Source organism: Bos taurus, chromosome 18, assembly GCF_002263795.3.
Source record: "Bos taurus isolate L1 Dominette 01449 registration number 42190680 breed Hereford chromosome 18, ARS-UCD2.0, whole genome shotgun sequence".
Taxonomy (NCBI): domain Eukaryota; kingdom Metazoa; phylum Chordata; class Mammalia; order Artiodactyla; family Bovidae; genus Bos; species Bos taurus.
Window position 1 is genome coordinate 47533188 of NC_037345.1, and position 25848 is coordinate 47559035.

Here is a 25848-nt window from a genome sequence, read left to right on the forward strand (position 1 = left end):
ATTATACTGATTCCCAAATGAGACAAAGACTAGGGGAAAAAAGTCATAATTTTTGACACAAAAATCATCAACAAAATGTTAGCAAATCAAATACAGCAAGGAAGTTATACAACATGACTGAGTGGGATTTACTATAGGTATACAAGACAGGTTTGGCATTTTAAGAAATAAATGTAATCCACCATATTAACAGGTTGAAGAGGAAAAATACTATGATTAACTACCTTAGAAAAAGTTCAATTGCTGCAGAAAAAGCATTTGATAATATCCAACATCCAATCATGATTAAAAAAAACTTAGTACCTCAGGAAGTTAGGAACAGAGGGGAATTCCTTCTATTTAAAAAAGAGCACTTACACAAAACCTATAGCTAACATAATACTTAATGGTGAAAGATTGAATGTTTCCTCATATGCTTGCACCACTTTTTACTCAACATAGCACTGGAAGTAATAGCCACCAAAATAAGGCAAGAAAAGAAAAAAGGCATATAGACTAGAAGAAAAAAAACTGTCCCCACTTATAGCCAACATGATTTGTCTATGTAGAAAATTCCAAGGAATGTACTAAAAAAACAAGCTTTTTTTTTTTTTTAAACAAGCTTTTAAGAACTAATTAATGAGTTCTGCAGCAAGATCATAGATTACAAGATCAATATACAAATTATTTGTAATCCATATACAAATTATATTGATATTATAATCTATGACTTTGCTGTAGAACTAATTATATTAATAATTTGTATATTGATTTGTATATATGTATATGTACACACACAATTTGTATGTACTAGCGATGAATAGGTAAAAACAAAAACACCATTTATAACTTTTCCAAAGAAAATGAAACACTTATACACTGATAAATCATGTATGAGATGTGTATGCCCAAAATTGCAAATCCTAATAAGAGAAATCAATGACTATATTAGTTTCCTAGGGCTCCATAACAAATTACCACAAATTTAGTTTAAAACAACTAAACTTTATTTTCATAGTCTAAAATCAAGGTATTGGCAGGGCCATGCTTTCTCTAAAAACACTGGGGGATGATTCTTTCTTGCCCCTTTCAGCTTCTGATAGGTATTAGTAATCCAAGGTGTTCCTTGGCTTATAGATGCATCATTCCAACCTTGCCTTTCATTCCACATGGCTTTCCCTATGTGTTTGTGGTCACACTTCCCTATTATAAGAATACTGGTCATTAGAGTTGTGCCTACTCTAATCCAATACAATTGCACCTTAATTTGATTGTATCTGCAAAGTCTCTATTTTCAAATAAGGTTGCATTCACTGGTACTGAGAGTTAAGATTTGAATATTTTGGGGAACACAATTAAACCCACAATAAAGACCTAAAAATGGAGAGACATGTTCATGGATTGGAAGACTCAGACAGTGAACAACATCAATTATCCCCAAATTGAAATTCTATTAAAACTCAACAAGCTTTTTTTTTTTTTTTGGTAGATATAGGTTAGTTTATTCTAGAATTTATATGAAAAGACCTAGAATAGTTCAGTCAATTTTAAAAAGGTAAAGTGGGATAAGGATGAGCCACTCTACCCAATATTGTTATCCTATAGAATGACAATAAACAAGACAGGGTGGTATTGGCAGAGGGATTGGCATATAGATCAAGAGAAAGGAATAGACAATCCAGAAGTAGACATAAAACAAACATAAAGGCACAAAATCAATTCAATAAAGATAGCCTTTATATAACAAATAGTGCTAGAACAACTGGGTAGTCCTAATGGTCCGGGAGCAAGCGATGAGAATGAAGACAGAACACGAAATCTGGTGCAATGGGTCAGGGGACCTGCAGCCTCTATTAGACTGAGGTGCAGAGTCCACTCTGAGTCCAGCTTTTATTTCTAATCGCAGACTACAAGACTTTCTCAGATCTTATCTTTCTCAAGACACGTGCTGTGTTAATCAGGTACGCCTAAATGTCATGGACCACACTGACATTGTCCAGATCTCCTTGTGTTCACCCCAGGCCGTTCCCTTCTGGGCTAGTCTTAGGAACAATCAGCGTTCATGCCTGGTGCCAAACTGATGTTCCAAGGTCCACGCTTTCATGAACCCAGTCATACTCCCTTCTGGGTCTGGCCTTGGGGTTTATAACAAGGTGATTATTCTTAAAACATGAAAGATAATCATTAACACAGTTTCTAACATGCTGTGTTTCCAGGTGCTGTTTCTGTGAAATTTCTCAAGGCTGTGAAAGTACATTATTAGGAATTCCCACTACATCTTCCCCTTTTTGTTTCTGCAGGAGTAGATATGCCATCCAAGCAACTTCTTTCTTCATCAATTCTCAGATGGTTTCTCTCATGCATCTGAGGACTAGACACCAAACAGTTAAAAATATACATCCTGATATAGTACCAAGCAATCCTCCTCCTAAAGTTTTAATCCACATCATGGGATTAAGTTCATGTAAGCTTTCCTCAATTTCTTCAAATAAGTCAGTTTCTGGGAGTAATTATAAGTGAGCATTCTGCATATTAGAAATAGTAGCCTGTAATTGGTCGAATGTTTAGGTAATTGATACCAAGTATATGCACTTTGATTATACTTATGAGGTGTGACACAAAATGAAGAGATATTCCAATCACACTTAAGATGAATTTGTAATTTTAAATTTTGTACTTCGTCCTCTAGTAGGAGAACTGCATTTTCTAAATCAATCGTTCATTAATTTCTTGGTCTATGTGGGTTTGATTTCCCCAGGCAGAACCTGCATTTTGGTGCCACTGCTGTACAAATGTAGTTGGTTGTATAGTTTCATGCAGTGCCATCCTAGCTACTGCTGTGGTCATGGATAGAGCAATAATTCCCACAATAGCTGTTGTAAAGAGTTCAATAAACCTTTTGGAACATTGTAGTACTTTCTTTATAACCTTTAAAAGAGCATGTGTTTCAGGGGAGTCTTCCCAAGGTCTGGTTTGATTTACTGGAAGCCATATTCCCAATCTCCTTTTTATTATAACAAATGCATGATTAGAGTTATAAAGTGAAGAATTTAAGCAAGTATATAATTTGCAATCCTGGCAAGAAAGTTCTTGTACACTTTCATTGATAGAAATTGTTTCTTTCAAGAGTACATAAGGATCTCTCATGAAAACCTGAATATAAAATGTCCAGTTTGTACTGGTATTAAATGTCAATGAATAGTTTTATTGGAATAATGTCCATCCCAAATTTGGAATTTTTTAAGACTTAAAGCCCATTTCCAAGTTTCTCCTTGCCCTCTTCCTTGATCCACCTGTGGGAAGGGAGGTGATGTTCCATTACCATGCCATATAATTGGATGATCTGAATCAGTGGTAATATTAGTATGGTCAAAGACTCTATGCATCTGCCAACGCAGCCTTTTGTGAGGACTGCAGAACTGATTTTGATGAGAGCAGTTAGAGACGGCATACCCCTTAAGGGTATTAAAAAGCAGAGACATTACTTTACCAACAAAGGTCTGTCTAGTCAAGGCTATGGTTTTTCCAGTAGTCATGTGTGGATGTGAGAGTTGGACTATAAAGAAAGCTGATTTTGCCATATATCAAAATGAATCTGCCACAGGTATACGTGTGTTCCCCATCCTGAACCCTCCTTCCTCCTCCCTCCCCATACCATCCCTCTGGGTCGTCCCAGTGCACCAGCCCCAAGCATCCAGTATCGTGCATCGAACCTGGACTGGCGACTCATTTCATATATGATGTTATACATGTTCCAATGCCATTCTCCCAAATCATCCCACCCTCTCCCTCTCCCCCAGAGTCCAAAAGACTGTTCTATACATCAGTGTCTCTTTTGCTGTCTCGTACACAGGGTTATTGTTACCATCTTTCTAAATTCCATATATATGCGTTAGTATACTGTATTGGTGTTTTTCTTTCTGGCTTACTTCACTCTGTATAATAGGCTCCAGTTTCATCCACCTCATTAGAACTGATTCAAATGTATTCTTTTTAATGGCTGAGTAATACTCCATTGTGTATATGTACCACAGCTTTCTTATCCATTCATCTGCTGATGGACATAAAATATGGCAATTTTTCTATCTTTCTGATTTTAACACCTTTTTTCCCTCTTGATTTATTGCATGTTGCAAGAACTGCAAAATAATGTGAATTATTTTTGTGATAGCAGATGTCCCTGTTTTTTGGCAGACCCAAATAAAGACTGTTTCTAATATTTAAAAAAAAAGAAAGAAAGCTGAGCACTGAAGAACTGATGCTTTTGAACTGTGCTGTTGGAGAAGACTCTTGAGAGTCCCTTGGACTGCAAGGAGATCCAACCCGTCCATCCTAAAGGAGATCAGTCCTGAGTGTTCACTGGAAGGACTGATGTTGAAGCTGAAACTCCAATACTTTGGCCACCTGATGTGAAGAACTGACTCATTTGAAAAGACCCTGATGCTGGGAAAGACTGAAGGCAGGAGGAGAAGGGAACAACAGAGGATGAGATGATTGGATGGCATAACTGACTCAATGGACATGAGCTTAGGTAAACTTTGGGAGTTGGTGATGGACAGGCAGGCCTGGTGCGCTGCGGTCGCAAAGAGTCTGACACAACTGAGCGACTGATCGACTGACTCACTGACTCCTTAGAGGACCAGTCCCATATAATTCCATAGGAACCCTTAATCAAAATTACTCCCTCAGTCCTGTGGCAATTATCCCACTAATATAATCTTGTTTTTCGGTCCACAGCTTGTGATGCTTGCATCAAGGTCTGTCTGATTTGGTGTCATTATTGGGTTCTGAGTTGTTATAAGCAAAACTCAGACCAGAGAGAAGATGTAACTGAACCTTAGTATAGTTGCTATTTAAAGAATTAGTGGTCAGCCAGGCTTGCATAGATAATTTAAGACATCCTGTAGCCTACACAAATTGGCCAGGATTCATACCTATAAGTAACATTGAAGGGAGCCCCTTCCTCTTGTTTAGAAAGAGGAAGGTGTGTATCTTCAGGTCCTGGTATCCAGGAAGAATCATTAATATAAATGGGGATCATAGAATCCCCCCAGCCAATGGGTTTTAGTAATGGGGGGTTAGGTGTGTATGCCTAATAAGTATAATTTTTAGATTCAGCTGTTGCTAAGGGTATACTCACTGTGGTGGTGCTAAGAGCAAACGTGGCAACAGCCAGATTGTTAGGAGTGACAGCTTTCCCTTTATTTTCTAAGATCTCCTCTGAATTCTGTGTTAATCTTTTAATCTGTCCCCAAGTGGGGATCTTGTTCCAATTTGTCGATGGGAGGGGAATCGTTATGTTTGTTTCAGACTCAGATCCTTGAAACTCATTACGGGGGGGCTCTATGTCCTATGCGAAGCATCCTTCTGTGGGAGTTCACTCATGATATGGTTTCAGATGATGCGAGGGAATCCAAACAGGTGTTTCTGAATCACCTGGCGAAACACAAGTGAAATCCGTTCCCCAGGTTATCAGACTCCCCTATGCCATGTGTGCGTTACTGGATCATACCATCAAACAGGTGGTTTGGGGTGAATTTCTTTTTGTTCCTTTGTAAAATGTCATTCTTCTGCAGTGAAATCATTATCTTGAAGCAAAAAATTTAGAGTGAATAATGCTTTATATAACTTTTGCTGTGGGGGAAGTGACATTCCATCTCCCCCTTTTGTTTTTGTAACATTTCTTTAAGATATATTATAGCTCATTCTACAATAGCTTGTCCTTGGGGATTATAGGGGATTCCTGTATGATATTTTATAGACCAAGCCTTAAAAAATCCCTAAAAGCAGAACTAGTCTAAGCCAGGCCATTGTTTGTTTTTATATTTTGTGACAGGCCCATAGTAGCAAAGTAGCTACACAGATGTGAAATAACATGTCTTGTAGATTCTCCAGAGCAAACGGTTGCCCAGATAAATTTCGAGTTAGTATCAACCATGACACACACATAAGCAAGCTTTCCAGAGGATGGAATGTGAGTTACGTTCATCTGCCAGATCTGATGTGGCTTCAGGCCACAGGGATTAACTCCCCCGGCTTCTGTTGGAGAGGTGGTTATCACAACCATCTGACACTTAGGACAAGTCTGCACAATGTTAAGTTTGAGCCAAAGTGATAAGAAACTTGGTTTTTAAACATTTTGAATTACGACGTGTCAGGTCATAAAAGGCTGATGCCTCTGTAAAGATTGGAAGTAAAAGGGCATCGGCTTGAGCATTTCTTTCTGGTAAAGGTCCTGGTAAATTAGTACTAGCCCAAATATGAGTAATGTAGAATGGAAACTGTCAGTGTCTAATCATCTGTTGTAAATTTGTAAAAAGTGTATACAATGCAGATGGGATAGTATCCTTAATAGTTGCTGTTTCTATATGTTTAGTGACATGTACAGAGTATTGAAAATCAGATAAGATATTAACTGCTGCTGCTGCTGCTAAGTCACTTCAGTCGGGTCTGACTCTGTGTGACCCCAAGACGGCAGCCCACTAGGCTCCTCTGGGACTCTTGCCTGGGACTCTCCAGGCAAGAATGAAGTGGGTTGCCATTTCCTTCTCCAATGCATGAAAGTAAAAAGTGAAAGTGAAGTCGCTCAGTCGTTCCCGACTCTTAGCGACCCCATGGACTGCAGCCTACCAGGCTCCTCCGTCCATGGGATTTTCCAGGCAAGAGTACTGGAGTGGGGTGCCATTGCCTTCTCCATATTAACTGCTAGGGGAATATTTTGTAATGCATGCGTAACAGCCAGAATTTGCTTGTTGTGCAGAATATTCAGGTGTTTCAATAACTAGCATAAATGCGCCTGTATATCCTGCTTTTCCTTGGCTGGTGCCATCTGTAAAAATGAGAGGAGTGGACGGAACAGGGTTGACACTAGTAATTCTAGGCAAAATCCATCTTGTTTGTTTTAAAAACTGCAAGATAGGCAAATCAGGATAGTGGTTGTCAATTTGTCCAACATAGTTAGCTAAAGCTAGTTGCCAAGATAATGAATTTTGAAGAGAATGTTTTAATTCTTTGCAGGTTAGTGTAGTGCAAATAAGGCAGGGATCCTGTCCAGTAAGTCGTTGAACACACTCTCTTCCTTTTAGAATTATACTGGCTATCACATCTAAATAAGGGGTAACAGATTTTGTTTGTGAATTACCTAAGAATATCCATTCAAGTGTTAAAGGAGTTTGCATAATCAACCCAGTAGGGGAATGAGGGGTAGGAAAGACAAACAACTGGAAAGGCTCTAAAGGGTCTATTCTGTCTATTTGGCAGTTTTGTACAGCTTGTTCTATAATTGTTAGTTCTTTCTCAGCCTCAGGAGTTAGCTGTCAGGAGCCATTAAGCTCTGGATTTCCTCTTAATAGAATAAATGGGATAAAGAATAGGTTGGAATCCCTAAGTTAGGTCAAATCCAATTAATATCTCCTAATAATTTTTGTAAGTCACTTAGAATTTTAATTGAGTCTCTGCATACTTGTACCTTTTGTGGTTTGATTGTAGTACAGGTGACTGTATTTCCTAAGTACTGAAAAGGTTCCGTGTATTGAAATTGATCAGGAGCTATATACAAGCCAGCACATTCCAAGCATTCCTTTAGCTTTAAAAAATATTCCTGCAGGTTATCAATTTCAGGTAAGGCACATAGTATATCATCCATATAATGAATAATATATGCATGAGGGAATTGCTGTGGCACTGGGTGTAAAGCCTTGGCTACAAAATTTTGACAAATAGTGGGACTGTTAAGCATACCTTGAGGTAATACACTCCATTGAAATCTTTTATGTGGCTCTTTTAAATTAATGGAAGGGACTAAAAAGGCAAATCTAGATTGATCATCAGGGTATAAAGCAATAGTGAAAAAACAATCTTTGAGGTCAATAACAAACAAATGCCAATTTTTTGGAATCATACTAGGATTAGGTAGGCCAGGCTGTAAAGCACCCATTAGAACAATAACAGCATTAACAGTTCTCAGATCAGTAAGCATTCTCCATTTACCAGATTTCTTTTGTATAATGAACACTGGAGAATTCCAAAGGAAAAAGGATTCAATAATATGTCCCTTGTTAAGTTGTTCATTGATTAATTCATGTAAATCTTCCAATTTTTATTGTTTTAGGGGTCACTGCTCTATCCACACAGGTTGATCAGTTTTCCAATTAAGAGGTATAGGTGAGGGTGTAGGTGAAGGAAGATTAATATGAGCAGTGGCCACTAGTGAAAAGGGGGAAGCTTAAAATCTTGAGCAGCCAAAGGGTAAATTCTTCCTTGTTGATTTTTGCCCAGTCCCAATCCTGGTATATAACCTTGATTGAACATAATTGGTGACTGACCTCGCTATATTGATTTGGAGGAATATGTATCTCAGCATGCCATTGTTCCAAAAGATCACAACCCCATAGATTGATAGGTATATCAGCAATATAACGTTAGATAGTAGCTGGTTGTTTATCAGGCCCTGAACAAGACAATACCATAGCGCTTTTAGTCTTTGTGCCTGTCCCAGACCTACAATAGATATTGGAGCAGGCCTAGTTGGCCATGCTTTAGCCCAATGTTGAGAGCAGATGATAGAAACATCGACTCCAGTATCTATTAAACCTTGAAAGTTTTTGTCACTTACATTGACTTGACAAGTGGGTCTGGATTCCAAAATCTTTTCAGTGAGAAAAGTAACAGCCTGGCCTATGTGGTTTGGAAGTAATCCCCAAGAGCCCTGCTTTTTGTTTGAATGTCCTATACCCACATAAAGTAGAATTAAAAGCTGAGCAATCCTATCCCCTTTAGAAACCTTCCAGGGATGAGTGATAGAGACCATAACCTTCAATTCTCCTTCATCATCATTGTCTATAACTCGGGTATGAATTTGAACTCCCTGGGAAGTCAGTCCTGATCTTCCTAACAATAATGCAACTGTCCCCTGTGGAAGTGGTCCAAATATTCCTGTTGAAATAATAGTTGGTGTCTCTCCGGGAGTAACAATAAGATCCTGACTACTACTTATATCAAGGGCTGTGTTTCCTTGGGTTGCTGGGGATAATTCCATGACATGACATGGTAATTCTGACTGTTGTTGCTGGCGGGAGTAGTCGGGAGACATTTGTGGAGTCTGAACAGAATAGGCTCCCTTGTTTGTCAGGGCTGGGAACTTGCCCCAGAGGCCATTTCCTGAAAGTGGGGAGCCATCCTTATGAAATTTAGAATGCCATTGATTTGCCCAGTGATTTCCTTTTTTACATTCTGGGCAGAGGCCAGGGACATTCCCCTTTTGTGAATTGCCTTTTTGAAAGTTCCCTTTTTGAACTTACAGTCAACTCTTGTATGTCCAGGTTTCCCACAATTAAAACAAGTGCTGGGGGAGTTTAGAAAGTCATAATCCAGTGATAGCCTGAGCTAATAAATCAGCTTTAAAGGATTTGGTTCCCATTCCCTGGCATACCTTAACATAATCATTCAAACTAGCAATTCCTTTAAAAGGGTTCATTACTTTCTTGCAATCAGTGTTAGCATTATCATAAGCCATAATATGACATCTGCCACCTCTCATTTGTGACTTGCCATTGGATTGCCTCTTGTAATCAGGTAATAAATGCAGTATAGGGCTCCTTAGACCCCTGAAGAATTTTTTGAAAGGAAACAGAAGTCTGGCTTTTTGACTCTATTTTTTCCCAGGCCCTCAAGCAACACCTTCACAATTGGTCTATGGCTTGATCATTCATAAGTATTTGATCTTGCACTCTCCCCTGTGGACCTATCCCCATAAGTTGTTACAACGAAATAGGCATACTATGAGTCTGATTATGTGTAGCCAGAGTCTCAGCATGATCCTGCCACCAAGTTCTAAATTGAAGAAATTCCCTGGGGCTAACAGTGTTTTTGCTAATGTCAACCAATCTGCTGATATGAGGCAATTGCCCTCTGCCACACCCTTAACTATTCCCAATTATGGAGGATTTACACCATAATTTTGCACTGCTTGTTTTAATTCCTTTAGGATTTTAAAAGGAAAAGGTTCATAAATAACCTCGTAGACTCCATTAGGGTTGTTAGGATCGACACCAGGAGCTCCCATGAATAGTCACGGGAATGGCAGTACAAAAAGACTTCAAATCTCCTTCCCATTGTGCTGGCAAAATTCCTTTCTGTATGGATGAAAGATGAGGAGTGGGCATAGACTCTGCACTGAAGACGTTCCCTGCAAAAGCAGGTGGGTGGTGGAGGACAAGGGGAAGGATGCAGAGGAAAAAATCCCTCATCGTCCTCCTTGGGAGCTGAGGGAGCAAGGTTTTGCAGATGACTTGCCATTTCCCTCAGACTCCACATATTCTGGACTTTGAGGTTTTTCAAGAGTCATCATCACCTTGATCAAAAGAATCAGAAGTCTGCAAAGGTTCTAGTACTGACTTAATTAACACCCACATACTCCAAATAGAAACAGGGAGCAGAGTTCCTTTTGCATGTTCTTTAACTTGGCTCCAACCTTTTCCCAGACTTTCAAATCTAAGGTCCTTATTGATGGGAACCAGCAGCAATATTTATCCACTCTTACAACAATTCTAATAATCACTCTTCACTAACAGAAGCTCCTCCCGCCTTCAAGAGCTGTCTTAATAAACAAGTATGCGGGTGACAGTGTTCTGCACTCCCAGCTTTCCCATTTTAACCCTGATTAAATGCCTGAAGGACTTACCAGTGGGAATTTTCAGAGGCCTCTCAACTGTCCCAGGTTCTGCATCACTGTAGTTTCTTTCTCTGGTAGCAGTCTTTCGCTCCAGCCCCATGCTGGGTGCCAATTGTTGTCCTGATGGTCTGGGAGCGAGTGATGAGAATGAAGACAGAACACGAAATCTGGTGCAATGGGTCAGGGGTCCCTGCAGCCTCTATTGGACTGAGGTGGTGCAGAGTCCACTCTGAATCCAGTTTTATTCCTAATTGCAGACTACAAGACTTTCTCAGATCTTATCTTTCTCAAGACAAACACTGTGTTAATCACATACTTCTAAATGTCATGGACTACACTGACATAGTCCAGATCTCCTTGTTTTTACTCCAGGCCATTCCCTTCTGGTCTAGTCTTGGGAACAATTGGCAAGTGCTTAGGCAGCAATCATGCCTGGTGCCAACCCAGTGTCCCAAGGTCCATGCTTTCATGATCCCAGTCATACTCCTTTCTGGGTCTGACCTTGGGGTTTGTAACAAGGCGATTATTCTTAAGAAAAACATGAAAGATAATCATTAACACAGTTTCTTAACATATGCTGTGTTTCCAGGTGCTGTTTCTGTGATTTCTCAAATTTCTCAAGGCTTTGAAAGTACATTATTAGGAATTCCCACTACACAACTGGACACCCATAAGCCAAAACAAACAAGAATATGAAGCTAAAGCTTATAATATATGCAAATATTAACTCAAAATGGATCACTTAACTGCAAAACATAAAACCATGAAAACTTTAGGAAAACATAAAAGAAGATCTCTGAGATCTGGAGCTAGACAAGGAGTCGTTAGATTTGACACCAAAACCAAGATCCCTAAAAGTAAAAAGTAATAAGCCAGACCTTTCAAAATTAAAAACTTTTGCTCTTCAAAAGACCTTGCTAAAAGGATGAAAAGATAAGGTATGCACTGGGAAAATTTTTTGCAAACTACATATTTAACAAAGGACTAGTATCATCTAGAATAAAGAAAGCACGCTCACAATCCCAACAGTTTTTTTTTTTTTAATATTCAACTAAAAAATGAAGGAGTAAAAGACAAAGTCATATCACCACAATGGGTAGAGATGGCAAAAAAGCACATCATCATGAGCCACTAGGGAAATGGAAATTACAACCACAAAGAGATTATCACTATACACCTGTCAGAATGACTAAGATAAAAAGTGAAAAAGTCAAATGCTGGTACAGCTACAGAGAAAAACTGGGTCACTCATGTTCCTGATGGAAATATAAAATGGAAAAGCCACTTTGGAAAATGATTTGTCCATTTCTTGTAAGAGAAGCATTCATTTAAACCCACTCTCTTAAATGTTTATACCAGAAAAATGGAAATTTAAGTTCATGCAAAAAACTTATACAAAAATGTTCAAAAGCAGCTTTATTTTTAAGAGCAAAATATTTTTTCTCCCCTTAGGGTTCCCTTTTAGTAAGAATTTTGATTCAGAACGAAGTATAATTGCACATTAATTATACTAGAATGTTTTGTTCCAAAATGATTATCTGACACTTAGTAAAAGTGATGAAAGATTTACCTTGTGGACTGTATTTGTCTCTGGTGGCCCTGATGGTAAAGAATCTGCCTGCAATGTGGGAGATCTGGGTTTGATCCCTGTGTTAGGGAACATCCCCCAGAGAAGGGAATGGCAACCCACTCCAGTATTCATGCCTGGAGAATTCCATGGACTGAGGAGCCTGGAAAGCTATCGTCCATGGGGTTGGCAAAGAGTCATACACTACTGAATAACTAACACTTCACTCTCACTGTATTTGTAAAGTCTCCTTCTCTTTTGAATTCTGTAATATGATTAAAACACAAAATAAAAGTAATCTTTACAATAAAAGGTAACATTTACTAAGCATTAACTATGTAGTACACATTTCTATAGGCTCTATATGTATTTACTCCTTTAAACTGCAGAAAACCATGATGAAATTTGTGATATCAATGTATTAGTAAGGAGGAAACTAAAACAAACAGGGGTTAAGTAACTTTCCCAAAGAAACACCCAGACAGGTGGAGCTCAAATGATGCTGAACAAGAGAATGATGCTGAATGAGAGAACCCTACCTTTTAGGATTGAGCTCTCATATGAATCATTGTCTAGCAAAGATTGAAATATGATGGAAAGTAATTCTGTACCTATATTAATCTAGCCTTTTTAAACTATGAATTCTCTGAAGGTAAGTTAGTCATGAGTTTATATAAAAAAGGATACTCATATTCATAATTTGAATTTTCTGATACTCCAAAGTCAAATGTTATGGATAAGCATGGAAAGGATTTACTAAATTAATTTTTCACACAGTCTTTCTCCATTATTAGGTTTCTGATGTTGAGTAAGGTGTGAATGACATCTAAAGTCCTTACCATATGCATTACATTTATAAGGCTTCCCGCCAGAATGAATTCTCTGATGTTAAGTTGTGATACACAGTTAAAGGCCTTCCCACATTAGTTACATTTGTATGTTTCTCAGCAGTATGAACTCTCTGATAGTAAGTTAGCTGTGAGCTATAAATAAAAGTCTTACCACATTCCTTACATTCATATGGTTTCCAGTATGAAAAATCTGATGTAGCTTTAGTTGCGAGGCACAAAATAAAGATCTTCCCACACAGCTTACATTCCTAGGGATTCTCACCTGTATGAATTTTCTGATGTTGAGACAGTTGTGAGCCATAAGCAAAGACCTTTCCACATTCTTTACATTCATAGGGTTTTTCACCAGTATGAATTCTCTGATGCTGAGTAAGATGTGAGCCACGAATAAAGGTTTTCCCACATTCCTTACCTTCGAAGGGTTTTTCACCAGTGTGAGTTCTTTGATGTTCAGTAAGGTGTGAACCACAAATAAATGATTTCCCACATTTTTCACATTCATACAGTTTCTCACCAGTATGAGTCCTCTGATGTCGAATAAGCTGTGAGTCATAGTTAAAGGCCTTTCCACACTGCTTACATTCATGTGGCTTCTTACCTGTATGGATCCTTTGATGTTCAGTAAGTTGTGAACCAAGGATAAAAAATATCTCACAATCTTTACATTTATAAAGCTTTTCACCAGTATGAAATCTATAATGTGGAGAAAGCTGTGAACCATAACGAAAGGCTCTCCCACATTCATTACACACACAGTTTCTCACCAGTATGAATTCTCTGATGTTCAGTAAGTTGAAAGCCACGAATAAAGGACTTTCCACATTCATTACATATGTAGGGTTTCTCACCAGTATGAAGTCTCTGATGTTGAGAAAGATGTGAACTCTGTGTAAAGGCCATTCTACATTCTTTACACACATACAGCTTTTCACCAGTATGAATTCTCTGATGGTGAGTAAGCTGTGAACCACGAATAAAGGACTTTCCACATTCCTTACACTCATAGGGTTTCTTACCAGTGTGAATTCTCTCATGCTGAGTAAGTTCTGAGTCACAAATAAAAGTCTTTGCACATTCTTTACATTCAAAGGGTTTTTCACCAATGTGAATCTTTTGATGTCGAGTAAGGAGGGAGCCACGATTAAAGGCTTTTCCACATTCCTTACACTGATAGGGTTTCTCACCAGTATGAACTCTTTGATGGTAAGTTGCAAGCCACAAAAGGCCTTCTCACATTCATTACATTCATAGGGTCTTCCACCAGTGTGAATTCTTTGATGATAAGTAAGTTGTGAGGCACAAATAAAGGCTTTTTGACAATCTTTACATTCATAAAGTTTCTCTCCAGTATGAATTCTTTGATGATAAATAAGTTGCAAAGCACAAATGAAGGCTTTTCCACATTCCTTACATTCATAGAGTTTCTTAGGAACGTGAACTCTCTGATGGTAAGTAAGTTGTGAGTCCTTAATAAAGGCCATTCCACATTATTTACATTCATAGAATTTTTTATCAGAATGATTTTTCTGATGTTCAGTTTGGTGAAAGCCAAGGATAAAATATTTTCTGCATGCTTTATATTCATCGAATTTTTCAGATGAATGAAATCTCTGTTGTAATGTAAAGGATATAGTCCGACTAAAATTAGCCATTTCTTCATAGATTACTAGTTGTCTAGAAACCTCTTTATTTCCTAGTTGGCTTTCAAACTGGTCTCCGCATTCCCTATCATTTTGAAAACTTTTGTACTCATACTTATGGCTTGTAAGTTCTTCTATTATTTCCCATTGAGATGCTTCTAGTTCATAAATTTATCTTGTTGATGGTAGCTTCTTGGTTTCACACCTGGATTCCCAGTCTATAAGATAACAAGTAAACAAAAGTTATTTTCAGATTCCTGGAAAAATGAAATTTCTATGGTTATAAACAGCCAACTCAAACTGAATATCATAAAATGTCAATGGAACCAATCAGAGCAGATCAGTCACTCAGTCGTGTCCGACTCTTTGCGACTCCACGAATCGCAGCACGCCAGGCCTCCCTGTCCATCACCAACTCCCGGAGTTCACTCAGACTCATGTCCATCGAGTCAGGGATGCCATCCAGCCATCTCATCCTCTGTTGTCCCCTTCTCCTCTTGCCCCCAATCCCTCCCAGCATCAGAGACTTTTCCAATGAGTCAACTCTTCGCATGAGGTGGCCTAAGTACTGGAGTTTCAGCTTTAGCATCATTCCTTCCAAAGAAATCCCAGGGCTGATCTCCTTCAGAATGGACTGGTTGGATCTCCTTGCAGTCCAAGGGACTCTCAAGAGTCTTCTCCAACACCACAGTTCAAAAGCATCAATTCTTCGGTGCTCAGCCTTCATCACAGTCCAACTCTCACATCCATACATGACCACAGGAAAAACTATAGCCTTGACTAGACAAACCTTTGTTGGCAAACTAATGTCTCTACTTTTGAATATGCTATCTAGGTTGGTCATAACTTTCCTTCCAAGGAGTAAGTGTCTTTTAATTTCATGGCTGCAGTCACCATCTGTAGTGATTTTGGAGCCCAGAAAAATAAAGTCTGACACTGTTTCCACTGTTTCCCCATCTATTTCCCATGAAGTGGTGAAACCAGATGCCATGATCTTAGTTTTCTGAATGTTGAGCTTTAAGCCAACCTTTTCACTCTCCATTTTCACTTTCATCAAGAGGCTTTTTAGTTCCTCTTCAGTTTCTGCCATAAGGGTGGTGTCATCTGCATATCCGAGGTTATTGATATTTCTGCCAGCAATCTTGATTCCAGCTTGTGTTTCTTCCAGTCCAGCATTTCTCATGATGTACTCTGCATATAAGTTAAACAAACAGGGTGACAATATACAGCCTTGACATACTCCTTTTCCTATTTGGAACCAGTCTGTTGTTCCATGTCCAGTTCTAACTGTTGCTTCCTGACCTGCATACAAATTTCTCAAGAGGCAGATCAGGTGGTCTGGTATTCCCATCTCTTGAAGAATTTTCCACAGTTTATTGTGATCCACACAGTCAAAGGCTTTGGCACAGTCAATAAAGCAGAAATAGATGCTTTTCTGGAACTCTCTTGCTTTTTCCATGATCCAGCGGATGTTGGCAATTTGATCTCTGATTCCTCTGCCTTTTCGAAAACCAGCTTGAACATCAGGAAGTTCACGGTTCACATATTGCTAAAGCCTGGCTTGGAGAATTTTGAGCATTACTTTACTAGCGTGTGAGATGAGTGCAATTGTGCAATAGTTTGAGCATTCTTTGGCATTGCCTTTCTTTGGGATTGGAATGAAAACTGACCTTTTCCAGTCCTGTGGCCACTGCTGAGTTAATGGAACAGAAAAGAAAAATCCAGAAATAGACACAATTATAAGTGTAAATTTAACCTACAATAAAGGTAACAGCTAAAATCAGTTGGGAAGAGATAGACTCTTTCTTAATAAATGAAAGCAATAAACATAAGGATAAACATAGGCAACACTGATCTGAGAAAGATCCCCAGGGTTCTACTTGTGCATGCTCAATCATTTCTGACTATTTACAGCCCCATAGACTGTAGCCCATCAAGTTCCTCTGTCCATGGAATTTTCCAGGCAAGAACACTGGAGTGGGTTGCCATTTCCTACTCCAAGGAATCTTCCCAACCCAGGCATTGAACCCTGTGTCTCTTGCATCTCCTGCACTGGCAGGCAGATTCCTAACCACTGTGCTACCTGGGAAGCCCAGGGTTCTAACTTGCTGCATAGAATTAAACTTTCCTTCTCCCTTAAAATAAAAACAACAAAAAAGCCCACCACACAGCATAAAGATAAACATTAAAAAAAAAAAAGTTGAAATTGCATCAGTATCTTAGACATTATGTAGGATATATTCCAAATGGGACAGATGTCCTTACAAAAATGAAAACATACAAATAACTAGAATAAAACTTAGGAGACTTTTCTATAACTGAGGAATGGGGAAATTTTTCCAAACCATAACTTGATAAAAAAAAAAAAAAGACCACATTAGAGTTAAAAAAAAAAAAGGCTAGCATGTCAAAAATACATTAAGGAAAGTAAAATGACAAGCTGGGAAAAAATAGATAAGTAAAGATATCTATACTTATGTTAAATCTATCTCAAAATTGCACTAGCAGGACTTCCTTGGCAGTCCAGTGATTATGACTGCACTTTCACTGCAGGGGCACAGGTTCAAATGCTGGTCAGGGGACCAAGATCCTGCATGCTGCATAGCATGGCCAAAAAACAAAAAATAATTTAAAAAAATTTTTTTATTGCACTAACAAAAGAACTCTGATGCATAAAGTCTTTATTAAAGCATAATTTGTTACATAAAAAGAGTAAAATAGCCCAGTTGTCGATCACTAGGTGGCTGATTGAAATAATTCATGGTATAGCCACATCATGGAATACTATGAAGCAGTTAAAAAGGAATATCTCTTCATATTAATATGGAGTGCTGATTGAAATACACTGTTAATTGTAAAAGAAATGTCAACAAAAGTATGTATAGTTATGCTCTTTGTTTTTTTTTTTTTAGCTATGGTCTTTTTATCTTAGGAAGGAGAGAAAGTGGAAGAAGTATAAATGTAAAATACACATTTACTTATTTTAAAAAGGCGGGAGGAGTAAACCCCATAGTTACAGGGTGGGAAATGTGAAGAAGTCAGGGATAGAAGTCAGATTTCTTTGAATATAATCTGTTTTGGACATTTGACTTTGGTAGTACATAATTATATTGCATAATTGTAAAATAAAATTAAATTACAAGAAAGCATAGCTTAAAAATTCAAAACAGCAACAAAAAATAAAACCCATATTTACAATTGGTAGCATAACCATACAAGGAAACTACTTCACATAACTTCAAAACATAGCAATTTGACTGTGAGATATACCCTATGAAGGGAATAGAAAACAGGCAAAACATTATCTCAAATTGTTTTGAGTAATCATATTATTACTGGTAGTGTAGATTTTATTTTAGAGGCTTCCTGTATAATGTGGGATAGAGTAGGTAATCATGTGATATTCTAATCCCACTATTCTTAGTGTCCATGGTAACTGGGACTCTTGGCATGAAAGAAAATAGATGCAGCTGTTAAGATTTTTAAAAGGGTTAAATAAAAAGCCTATAATTTAGATTAGAATTGAATTGGTATGAACTCATGCTATAGTTTATCTTTTGTTTTTAAATTAAGACTTTATTTCTTAGAGTAGTTTTAGGCTTACAGAAAAACCGAACAAAGCCCGGAGAGTTCCCACATACCCCCTTTCTTTGCCCCTCCAGTTTCCCTTATTAGTAATAACTTAATATTTTGTATTGGTTCAGTACGTTAGTTAAAACTGATGAATCTATATTGATACATTACTTTATTTCTGTTCTCCCTAACTCACCTTAGCCACACTTGCTTATCTGTTGATCCTCAAAAGCATCAAACTCATTCCTACCTCTGACTTCCTCTACTATTACTAGTCTCTCTGCCTTAAACTAGTCTTCTTGGGAATTTCATGGCAGTCCTGGAGTTAGGACTCTGCACTTTCACTGCCAGGGGCCTGTGTTCAGACCCTGGGGAACCAAGATCCCACAAGTCTCAAGGTATGGCCAGAAAACAAACAAAACCCAGAAAACTAAACAAAATAAAAAACTGCTCTTATCCTAGAATTTGCATGGCTTACTTTCAGTTCAGTTCCAGTCCCTCAGTTGTGTCCCACTCTTTGCGACCCCATGAATCGCAGCACGCCAGGCCTCCCTGTCATCACCAACTCCCGGAGTTCACTCAGACTCACGTCCATCGAATCAGTGATGCCATCCAGCCATCTCATCCTCTGTTGTCCCCTTCTCCTCTTGCCCCCAATCCCTCCCAGCATCAGAGTCTTTTCCAATGAGTCAACTCTTGGCATGAGGTGGCCAAAGTACTGGAGTTTCAGCTTTAGCATCATTCCTTCCAAAGAAATCCCAGGGCTGATCTCCTTCAGAATGGACTGGTTGGATCTCCTTGCAGTCCAAGGGACTCTCAAGAGTCTTCTCCAACACCACAGTTCAAAAGCATCAATTCTTCGGCGCTCAGCTTTCTTCACAGTCCAACTCTCACATCCATACATGACCACAGGAAAAACTATAGCCTTGACTAGACAAACCTTTGTTGGCAAAGTAATGTGTCTGCTTTTCAATATGCTATCTAGGTTGGTCATAACTTTTCTTCCAAGGAGTAAGCGTCTTTTAATTTCATGGCTGCAGTCACCATCTGTAGTGATTTTGGAACTCAAAAAAATAAAGTCTGATACTGTTTCCACTGTTTCCCCATCTATTTCCCATGATGTGATGGGACCGGATGCCATGATCTTCGTTTTCTGAATGTACTTTATTCATATCTCCCCTCAAATGTGAGCATCTCAGAGAGTCATCCTTAACCAATCTCTCTAAAAGAACACCCACTCCATTACTTCGTGATTTTTCTCTGCTTTTTGTTTTGCTTCATAAAAATCATCATTCTTTGTATGTTTTTATTTGCTACTATTATATTTCTTCTGCTGTATCAATGGGGATAGAGAATTTTTCTTGTTTACTGCTACATTCTCAATACTTAGAACACAGAGAGTATTTAAAAATATTTGCGGGATAGACTCTCATACAGGTGTCACTGGATCAGAAATATAAAAAAGTAAAATGATTACTATTGGAAAAGGAAGGCAATCTCTTGTTTGAAAATACAGGAGAAAATGAAAGAAAATCAGGAAAGTGGTAAATGGAACAAAACTGGAAAGGGGGCATGTGGGAACTCTCTGGGCTTTGTTCAGTTTTTCTGTAAGCCTAAAATTACCTTAGGGTATCACTCTGCTTATTTAACTTATATGCAGAGTACATCATGAGAAATTCTGGGCTGGAAGAAGCACAAGCTGGAATCAAGATTGCTGGGAGAAATATCAATAACCTCAGATATGCAGATGACACCACCCTTATGGCAGAAAGTGAAGAGGAACTAAAAAGCCTCTTGATGAAGGTGAAAGAGAGTGAAAAAGTTGGCTTAAAACTCAACATTCAGAAAACGAAGATCATGGCATCTGGTCCCATCACTTTATGGGAAATAGATGGGGAAACAGTGGAAACAGTGTCAGACTTTATTTTTTTGAGCTCCAAAATCACTGCAGATGGTGACTGCAGCCATGAAATTAAAAGACGCTTACTCCTTGGAAGGAAAGTTATGACCAACCTAGATAGCATATTCAAAAGCAGAGACATTACTTTGCCAACAAAGGTCCATCTAGTCAAGGCTATGGTTTTTCCAGTGGTCATGTATGGATGTGAGAGTTGGACTGTGAAGAAGGCTGAGTGCCAAAGAATTGACGCTTTTGAACTGTGGTGTTGGATAAGACTCTTGAGAGTCCCTCGGACTACAAGGAGATCCAACCAGTCCATTCTGAAGGAGATCAGCCCTGGGATTTCTTTGGAAGGAATGATGCTAAAGCTGAAACTCCAGTACTTTGGCCACCTCATGCGAAGAGTTGACTCATTGGAAAAGACTCTGATGCTGGGAGGGATTGGGGGCAGGAGGAGAAGGGGACAACAGAGGATGAGATGGCTGGATGGCATCCCTGACTCGATGGACGTGAGCCTGAGTGAACTCCGGGAGTTGGTGATGGACAGGGAGGCCTGGCGTGCTGCTATTCACGGGGTCGCAAAGAGTCAGACACAACTGAGCGACTGAACTGAACTGAACTGATTCCTTAGGTAAACAGTTTTGTCCTCCTGGGCTCAGGATTTTTACTTCACAGGCCTAGGAGGAAAAGGCATTAGTTGGGTCTTTGAGAACTTTTAAGCTAATAACTCAAAGATGTGGCCAATTAAGCAACTGGCCAAAAATAGTTAAAATTAAGCAATTTTAACAATGGCCTCCCTTTGGCAGATCATCAACTACTCACCTGGGCTCAGATCTCTTGTCACATCCTGTACAACCTTCCAAGGCTCTTTCCCTTGCTCCAATAAGGAGAGCACATCTGGCTTAGAAATGGAAACTCCTGTTTATAAGTAGGAATGGATATGGTTACACTCTGCTTAAAATGGAGCACGTTGTTCAGCAAGTAACAAGGTCAACTGTAGAAAGATTAAGACGAAGGATCTATGAAGAATACAAAAGATACAGATGCCCAATGGAGCTGTCCATTTCTAAGTCTATAAAGCACAAAAAATTTATTTGGGACTAGAGGCCTGAAATGCAGCTAGGCACTTGGAAACTTTTCTAAATTTCACAAAGACAGGTTGAATTATTAGGAGCAGACAAGCTTACCCAGTGAGATCAGGTTGCTGTAGTTCTCCAGCATCACATCTCTGTACAGATCCTTCTGTTCCAAATCCAGGTATGCCCATTCCTCCTGTGAGAAGTCCATGGCCACATCCTTGAACAATACTAACCTCTAAGATGACAAACCCAGTGTTAATGGTAAAACAAAAAAATATTTTCTAGAAGTAATGAGAGAAGAAAAGTATTACATAAAGTGGCCAAAAGAGAAAAAAGTTTGCAATAAGGTTAAGTAATGGAAAGGAAATTATGTGATAAATGTAGAGCACCTACATAGTTTCTAAACATTCCTATTACTGTTATAGCTTCTCATAAACAGTAATAGGAATGAACAAAAGCCAGGTGAGTAGAGCTCTCTGATTAAATGAAATACTCTGTGCAAGCCCATGCATGAGTGCTCAGTCACTTCAGTCATATCTGATTCACTACAACCCTATGTACTGTAGCCCACTGGGCTCCTCTATTCATGGGATTCTCCAGGCAAGAATACCGGAGTGGGTTGCCATGCTCTCCTCCGGGGGTTTTCCCAACTCAGGGCTCGAACCCGCATCTCTTACGTCTCCTGCATTTGTTAGGTGGGTCCTTTACCACAAGCACTACGTAAAAAGCCTATGTAAGCAGGTAACACATGCAAATTCCCAAATAGGTTGCAGGTTCCTTCCTCCCCTCTTCCCTTTAAAGAATTGAAACTAAGTAAGAGAAAGGATGGAAGGGATGGAAGAAGGAGAGGATGGAAGAAGGAAGGGAGAAAAAAGAAAAACAAACCTGATAGGCCCATCCAAATATCTTTTAAAATATTTATCTTAGAAAATAAGATTTCTATATAATTTAAGGGTTTATTTCCAACTTAAGTCTCAGAATAACTTAGCAATAATTTTCTCCCTTGTCCTGGCAAATCCTTTCATAGTCATCATTTTTACAAGGTATATGTACTCCTGTCTGGAAAATCCCATGGACGGAGGAGCCTGGTAGGCTGCAGTCCATGGGGTCACTGAGGGTCGGACATGACTGAGCAACTTCACTTTCACTTTTCACTTTTATGCACTGGAGAAGGAAATGGCAACCCACTCCAGTGTTCTTGCCTGGAGAATCTCAGGGACTGGGAAGCCTGGTGGGCTGCCGTCTATGGGGTCACACAGAGTCGGACATGACTAAAGTGACTGAGCAGCAGCAGCATATGATATAATATATCATATTATGATTGTAATAATTGTCTTTCCTTTTTAAAAAACACTTTATTTTTGGCTACACTGGACTTTTGTTGCTGCACTCAGGCTTTCTCTAGTTGTGGAGAATGGGAGCTACTCTCCCTTGCGGTGTGTGGGCTTCTCATTGTGGTGGCTTCTCTTGTTGCAGAGTACAGGCTCTAGTCAGGTGGGCTTCAGTAGTTCCCAAACATGGGCTCAGTAGTTGTGGCTCGCGGGTTCCAGAGCTCAGGCTCAGAAGTTGCGGTGCATGGGCTTAATTGCCCTGTGGTATGTGGGAATCTTCCCAGACCAGGGCATGAACCAGTGTTCCCTGTATTGTAAGGTGGCTTCCCAACCACTGGACCACAATGGAAGCCTTGTAATCATTTTCTTTTCCTTCCTTTCCCTCCTCCCACCCCATGCAATGTACAGCTAACGGGATCTTAGTGCCCTACCAGAGACTGAACCCCAGCCCTCAGCAGTGAAAGTGCAGAGTTCTAACCACTGGACCACCAGGGAATTCCCTGCAATCATTTTTGTATTTTTTGGTATTTAGTTTGTATTCCTTTTCTAATGTCAGCTCTGTTTCTAAAATCCTCAACAACCTAAATCTCTGGGTCTGTTACCTCTCATCATTGCTCATTGTACACATCACTTATTCTGAGCAACAGAAAGCCAATGAAAGATGACCTAAACTCACATAGACATGGTCCTTGACTTATACATGTTATTCAGATTCAAAACGGACCTTGTCACTGGTATTCACCTCTGAGATATTCACCGACATGATACTCTCTTTGTTATCAGTCCTGCATTTGATCATATGTCAATCTTAAAAGCCTCACAGACCAAAGATCTCACCACATTCTGAGATAAACAGCAATTTCTATCCTAATCATCCAGAAAATAGAGTCAATGACACAGACTGAATTTTGCATATGTAGTCCCATCTCAAACCACAGTGACAGGAGAGGTTCTACTTTTTCCTTAATACGTTTCCTGATTTGCAGAATGGATCCCAAATATGGCTAGAGAAGAGAGGGCTGGGGCTTAGTAAGGCAGAAAATCTGGAGGTAAGAATATTGAGCATTCATATCCTAGAAAACAAGACTATTTGATGAAGGGAAGAAAAAACATCAACTCACATGGGGCATGGCTTAGAATGGCAAATTATTAGTTCTCCTCTGGCTTCTTCTTGTGGAAAACTGCAGAGTCCTGAGAAGACAGAGTCAAGGAAGTAAAAGGAACCATGAGAACAGGCTTGCTTCTAAATGACTAAGTTAAGATAAATATTTCCTTCCCTTTTCATGGCACCTGGTCCCTTCCATGCCCCAATACACATACTGAGATTTACAGAAATCTAAAAAATCAATTGCCTTCTTCAATACCAAAAAACACAGATATTGAATTAATTTATGCTAAAGCAGTACCCAATTCCTATGATGTTCTTAGGGTTCTCTGACCTGTCCTGAGTGGTTCACCTTTTCAGACTAGGGGGCCCTGATCCAAAACATACCCAAGTCATGCCTGCTTCAAGGGTACTGATGGGGCCCTCAGGCCTAGAAGTGCACTATATCCATGTAGGCCAAATCCTGGAACAAACACTTCATACAACTAAGATCTGTGTTTCTTCCCCAGTTCCAACACACTACATACCAGAGAGTGCCTCCCTGACTTGTTCTCATGTTCCAGGTGCAAGAAGTATTTTGAGTCCAAAGTTTCATCCAGGCCACATGAAGTCACACTAGACTCATCCACTAACCAAGGAACAAACCCAAAGCATTCTTTTTTTTTTTTTAATTGAAGGATAATTGCTTTACAATGTTGTGTTGGTTTCTGCCATACAACAATGTGAGTCAACCATAAGTATACATATATCCCCTCCATCTTGACCTGTATTTTTAATTGTACTTATTTATTTTGGTCATGTGGCTTGTAGGATCTTAGGTCCCCAACCAGGGACTGAAACCCGGGCCCTTGGGTGTGGAAGTGGGGAACATCCTTTAACAGAAAACTGCCTGGGGACTTCCCTAGTGATGCAGTGGTTAAGACTTTGTGCTTTCACCATAGAAGGAACAGATTCAATCCCTGGTGGGGGAGCCAAGATCAGGCATCCAGCATGACTCGGCCAAAGAAAAAAAAAACAAACTGGATATTTGTGTTTTTATTGTTGAGTTGTAATAATTCCTCACACACTCTAAAAAATCCAATTCCTTCTTGAACATGTAATTTTCAAATTTTGGATCCTACTTTGTAGGCTATCGGAGAAGGCAATGGCACCCCACTCCAGTTCTCTTGCCTGGAAAATCCCATGGATGGAGGAGCCTGGAAGGCTGCAGTCCATGGGGTTGCTGAGGGTCGAATATGACTGAACGACTTCACTTTCACTTTTCACTTTCATGCACTGGAGAAGGAAATGGCAACCCACTCCAGTGTTTTTGCCTGGAGAATCCCAGGGATGGGGAAGCCTGGTGGGCTGCCGTCTATGGGGTCACACAGAGTCGGACACGACTGGAGTGACTTAGCAATAGCAATTGTAGGCTATACACCTGGAGCTTCCCAGGTGGCACTAATGGTAAAGAACCTGCCTGCCAATGCAGGAGACATAAGAGACGGGGGTTGGATCCCTGGGTCAGGAAGATCTCCTGCAGAAGGGAATAGCAACCCACTCTAGTATTCTTGCCTGGAGAATCCAATGAACAGAGCAGCCTAGCAGGGTTGCAAAGAGTCGGACACAACCGTAGTGACCTAGTGTACATGCATTGTGGGCTATATTTTCACTTTGTTTCCTTTGAAGCTGGTAAGTTTTTAATTTTGAGGAAGTCCAATTTATGTATTTTTTCCCTTTTGGCTGCTTATACTCTTACATTTAGGCTGATGGTGCATTTGGAATAAATTTTTGTGTGTGGCGTGAGGTACAATGAGCCTGTGATAAATATTTCAGAAGTGCTATCTTGACTCAACACTGATGTTATGGCTAAAAACTCCCAATTCCTCTTCACAGGAAGTTGGCTAAACACCCTCCTTTTATACTTCTCTTCTCAAGGTCTAACACAATATAGCTTTGCTGGGCTACCCACGGATACCTCAGTCGCCTTGCCATTGTAATCTTAACTACATCCACCTTCTTCCACAAGCCCAGGTATGACATTATATGGATGACCTCCTCCATAAATGGACATTCATTTAACATGCTCATTAAAGACATAAAAATACTCACAAAAGAGCTTACAAAAAGAGTCATAGGCTATTGCATCATGCGTAATGTAAAGCCCTGACA

At 39.4% G+C, this 25848-nt stretch overlaps 1 pseudogene; it reads right to left on the reverse strand.

Annotated features, from left to right (window-relative positions):
* Positions 1–12975: 12975 nt before the first annotated feature.
* The window catches only part of LOC112442191 (zinc finger protein 345-like), a 37411-nt pseudogene continuing 24538 nt past the window's right edge, over positions 12976–25848 (reverse strand).